This window comes from Salmo salar, chromosome ssa16, assembly GCF_905237065.1.
Source record: "Salmo salar chromosome ssa16, Ssal_v3.1, whole genome shotgun sequence".
NCBI lineage: Eukaryota > Metazoa > Chordata > Actinopteri > Salmoniformes > Salmonidae > Salmo > Salmo salar.
The window spans coordinates 81,998,386-82,004,385 of NC_059457.1; the positions used below are offsets into that span (position 1 = coordinate 81,998,386).

General features: G+C 44.2%; 1 pseudogene; it reads left to right on the forward strand.

The window, feature by feature from the left end:
* The window catches only part of LOC106574889 (potassium voltage-gated channel subfamily H member 3-like), a 35,737-nt pseudogene that overhangs the window by 11,331 nt on the left and 18,406 nt on the right, over positions 1 to 6,000 (forward strand).

The window sequence follows — 6,000 nt, forward strand, 5'->3', positions numbered from 1 at the left end:
TGATGTGTCTGATACCATTCCATTGACTCCGTTCCAGCCATTATTATGAGCTGTCCTCCCATCAGCAGCCTCCACTGGTTTTCTAATGGTTGTAATCCCATTTATCTGACAAGATAACAGCCAAAATTCTACGTCTTTCCCAGACATATTGATGTTGACATGAAAATAAATGTCTTAACCTGGTTGTAATCTGACATCTCTACAACCGATTTATGACCAGGAACAACATCATTATGACGTCCCATGTCAAATGTTGCTTGCTGGGTTGAATGATGATTGAGCGATCCTTTTTAACTGCTGTCTGTGTGTCCTCTGTTGTGGTTTTATTGGGTATTTATTGGTGTTCTATGTGTTGGCTGGTCCAATCAAATGTCCCCTTTGTCCTATTCTATCTCACCATGTGTTTTCTGTGACAGACATTGCACTTAACTTCCGCACCACCTATGTGAGTACAACTGGTCAGGTGGTTTATGAAGCCCGCTCTATCTTTGTACACTACGCCACCTCCTGGCTGTTTGTTGACCTGATCGCCGCCCTGCCCTTTGACCTGCTCTACGCCTTCAATATCAGCGTGGTGGGTGTGCGGCACGTTCACGCAACGCAGGCATGCACAGACATATGTGAAGACACATACATACACAAGCACACATACTTTACACACACACACATACAGTACCAGTCAAAAGTTTGGACAAACCTACTCATTCAAGGGTTTTTCTTTATTTTTACTATTTTCTACATTTTAGAATAATAGTGAAGACGTCAAAACGATGAAATAACACATATGAAACCATGTAGTAACCAAAAAAGTGTTAAACAAATTAAAATATTTTTTAGATTATTCAAAGGAGCCACCCTTTTCACTTGATGACAGCTTTGCACACTCTCGGCCTTCTCTCAAACAGCTTAATAAGGAATGCTTTTCCAACAGTCTTGAAGGAGTTCCCACATATGCTGAGCACTTGTTGGCTTCTTTTCCTTCACTCTGTGGTCCAACTCATCCCAAACCATCTCAATTGGGTTGAGATCAGGTGATTGTGGAGGCCAGGTCATCTGATGCAGCACTTCATCACTCAAATAGCCCTTACACAGCCTGGAGGTGTTTTTTGTGTCATTGTCCTATTGAAAAACAAATGATAGTCCGACTATGCGCAAACCAGATGGGATAGCGTATCGCTGCAGAATGCTGTGTTAGCCATGCTGGTTAAGTGTGCCTTGAATTCTAAATAAATCACAGACAGTGTCACCAGCAAAGCACCCCCACACCATCACATCTCCTCCTCCATGCTTCACAGTGGGAAATGCACATGGGGAGATCATCCGGTCACCTACACTGCATCTCAAAAAGACACGGCGGATTGAACCAAAATTCTCAAATTTGGACTCATGAGACCAAAGGACAGATTTCCATTGGTCTAATGTTCATTGCTTGTGTTGTTTGGCCCAAGCAAGTCTCTTCTTCTTATTGGTGTCCTTTAGTAGTGGTTTCTTTGCAGCAATTCGACCATGAAAGCCCGATTCACGCAGTCTCCTCTGAACAGTTGATGTTGAGATGTGTCTGTTACTTGAACTCTGTGAAGAATTTATTTGGGCTACAATCTGAGGTTCTAATGAAACTTATCCTCTGCAGCAGAGGGAACTCTGGGTCTTCCTTTCCTGTGGCGGTCCACATGAGAGCCAGTTTCATCATAGCGCTTGATGGTTTTTGCAACATCACTTGAAGAAACTTTAAAAGTTCTTGACATTTTCCGCATTGACTGACCTTCATGTCTTAAAGTAATGATGGACTGTCATTTCTCTTTGCTTATTTGAGCTGTTCTTGCCATAATATGGACTTGGTCTTTTACCCAATAGGGCTATCTTCTGTATACCCCCCTACCTTGTCACAAAACAACTGATTTGCTCAAACGCATTAAGAAGGAAATAAATTCCACAAATTAACTTTTAACAAGACACACCTGTTAATTGGAATGCATTCCAGGTGACTACCTCATGAAGCTGGTTGAGAGAATGCCAAGAGTGTGCAAAGCTGCCATCAAGGCAAAGGGTGGCTATTTGAAGAATCTCAAATATAAAATATATTTTGATTTGTTTAACCCTTTTTTGGTTACTACATGATTCCATATGTGCTATTTCATAGTTTGGATGTCTTCACTATTATTCTACAATGTAGAAAATTGTAAAAATAAAGAAAAACACTTGAATGAGTAGGTGTGTCCAAACATTTTACTGGTACTGTACATAGAAACACACACGCAGAATGGTGACTGATCACTTTGTTCTTTGGCCAAAGGGCTTCATAGAGACATGGGGGTGCAGCCAGCCAGGGACTGGGGTGTGTCTGTCTGTGTGTGAGTATAGGTCATGTTTGTGTGAGACGTATTGAGCCGTCAGTCATACCGAGTCTCCCCAGGCTTTAATGGTGTCCAGTGATGTATCAATACCAGCCTCCTGCTGTCTCATCGATCCCCGAACCAAGAACATTTCTCAGAACAACACCTTAAAGGCATCACTCAACTGTCAAACTTTCCAACTTTCAAGAACACACACACACCTATGCACACACACACACACATCACACACAGTCTGTCAATACCAATGACCACTGACCTCTGCTTTCATGTCCCCTCCCTCCCCTCCTCTTCCCCTGTGCAGTACTTTGGGGTCCACCTGCTGAAGACAGTGCGGTTACTCCGTCTCCTGAGGCTGCTCCAGAAGCTGGAGCGTTACTCTGAGTACAGCGCCGTGGTTCTCACCCTGCTCATGTCTACTTTCGCCCTGCTGGCCCACTGGATGGCCTGCGTCTGGTACTTCATCGGACGCAAGGAGATCGAGAGCAACAGCCTGAGCTCCTGGGATAATGGTGAGTAAACCTGGCAACAAAATAAACACACACACTCACACACACATGCACGCACACACTAAATCCCTATTAAATGGTATTTTATTGAGTTATGAGTTCAATGATAATGAAGAGCTATTGGGACATTGGATAGTTAGTAACTTCCCACACATGCAAAGACACAGTGACTCCTTGATGGTAACTCCACACATGTAAAGACACAGTGACTCCTTGATGGTAACTCCACACATGTAAAGACACAGTGACTCCTTGATGGTAACTCCACACATGTAAAGACACAGTGACTCCTTGATGGTAACTCCACACATGTAAAGACACAGTGACTCCTTGATGGTAACTCCACACATGTAAAGACACCGTGACTCCTTGATGGTAACTCCATACATGTAAAGACACAGTGACTCCTTGATGGTAACTCCACACATGTAAAGACACAGTGACTCCTTGATGGTAACTCCACACATGTAAAGACACAGTGACTCCTTGATGGTAACTCCACACATGTAAAGACACAGTGACTCCTTGATGGTAACTCCACACATGTAAAGACACCGTGACTCCTTGATGGTAACTCCACACATGTAAAGACACAGTGACTCCTTGATGGTAACTCCACACATGTAAAGACACCGTGACTCCTTGATGGTAACTCCACACATGTAAAAACACAGTGACTCCTTAATGGTAACTCCACACATGTAAAGACACAGTGACTCCTTGATGGTAACTCCATACATGTAAAGACACAGTGACTCCTTGATGGTAACTCCACACATGTAAAGACACAGTGACTCCTTGATGGTAACTCCATACATGTAAAGACACAGTGACTCCTTGATGGTAACTCCACACATGTAAAGACACAGTGACTCCTTGATGGTAACTCCACACATGTAAAGACACCGTGACTCCTTGATGGTAACTCCACACATGTAAAGACACAGTGACTCCTTGATGGTAACTCCACACATGTAAAGACACAGTGACTCCTTGATGGTAACTCCACACATGTAAAGACACCGTGACTCCTTGATGGTAACTCCACACATGTAAAAACACAGTGACTCCTTGATGGTAACTCCACACATGTAAAGACACAGTGACTCCTTGATGGTAACTCCACACATGTAAAGACACAGTGACTCCTTGATGGTAACTCCACACGTAAAAACACAGTGACTCCTTGATGGTAACTCCATACATGTAAAGACACAGATGGTAACTACAGCAGTGTTGAGCTGTTTCTCCAGCCTTGATTCCAGAATGACAATATCCAACCACAAGACTTTGGATAGCTGTTTTCTATTTTCTACAGTTATATATTAGCATCACATAGCCAGCAACATGACCTTGTAACAAACAATGATCAGTTTGTGCTCTTCCATACATATCACTCCATCCCACTCTCCCTTTCTATTCTCTTGTCCTTGGAACTGTTTCTCTCTCATTCAATATTGACTTGTCCTCTGTCTGTCAGTTAGCTGGTCCTCTGTCTGTCAGTTAGCTGGTCCTCTGTCTGTCAGTTAGCTGGTCCTCTGTCTGTCAGTTAGCTGGTCCTCTGTCTGTCAGTTAGCTGGTCCTCTGTCTGTCAGTTAGCTGGTCCTCTGTCTGTCAGTTAGCTGGTCCTCTGTCTGTCAGTTAGCTGGTCCTCTGTCTGTCAGTTAGCTGGTCCTCTGTCTGTCAGTTAGCTGGTCCTCTGTCAGTTAGCTGGTCCTCTGTCTGTCAGTTAGCTGGTCCTCTGTCTCTCCATTAGCTGGTCCTCTGTCTGTCAGTTAGCTGGTCCTCTGTCTGTCAGTTAGCTGGTCCTCTGTCTGTCAGTTAGCTGGTCCTCTGTCTGTCAGTTAGCTGGTCCTCTGTCTGTCAGTTAGCTGGTCCTCTGTCTGTCAGTTAGCTGGTCCTCTGTCTCTCCATTAGCTGGTCCTCTGTCTGTCAGTTAGCTGGTCCTCTGTCTCTCCATTAGCTGGTCCTCTGTCTGTCAGTTAGCTGGCCCTCTGTCTGTCAGTTAGCTGGTCCTCTGTCTGTCAGTTAGCTGGTCCTCTGTCTGTCAGTTAGCTGGTCCTCTGTCTGTCAGTTAGCTGGTCCTCTGTCTGTCAGTTAGCTGGTCCTCTGTCTGTCAGTTAGCTGGTTCTGTGTGTGTGTGTGTGTGTGTGTGTGTGTGTGTGTGTGTGTGTGTGTGTGTCTGCAATACTGTCCTCAATGACCCCAAGGCTACATGTACCTTAATATCACTTCAGACTCACAGACACCAGGATATCAGACATGGGTTCAAATAGTATTTGAAATCGTTCAATTACTTTGAGCATTTGCTTTAGCCTGGCTGGAGTGTCGGATGAATGGGGTTTGCACTTTTGTGACTATTCTATTGGTTCCATTGCACCTGGCAAGCTCAGTCAAGCACAGCCAAAGTATTTTAAATGATTTCAAATAGTATTTGAAACCAAGGAACAGTGCACACTAGTCAAAGGGCTAGAGAATTGAGATACAGACAGGGTGTCTGAGGGGTTTATTGGAAGGTAGATTACATGGGAGAGACAGTAGACCACTCTCGCTCTCTCTCTCTCTGTGTGTGTCTGTCTCTGTCTCTGTCTGTCTCTACATGATAATCACAGCTCTGTGAGATTCAGGTATCATAGAGAGCATGGGGTTCAGCACCATGGACAGGGTCTGCATACAGAACATACTTCAGCACCATGGACAGGGTCTGCATACAGAACATACTGCAGCACAATGGACAGGGTCTGCATACAGAACATACTTCAACACCATGTACAGGGTCTGCATACAGAACATACTTCAGCACCATGGACAGGGTCTGCATACAGAACATACTTCAGCACCATGGACAGGGTCTGCATAAAGATCATACTTCAGCACAAATGGACAGGGTCTGCATACAGCACATACTTCAGCACCATGGACAGGGTCTGCATACAGAACATACTTCAGCACCATGGACAGGGTCTGCATACAGAACATACTTCAGCACCATGTACAACTCCAGGGACTAGAGAGACAGTGCTGTCTGGCTCTGCATGTACAGGATAAATGAACACTGAATACTAAGTCAAAATCAACAGTTGTTAAATACTAAGGCATAGGTCATCAGTCTTTTTATTTCAATGATTTCATAAGTAGGG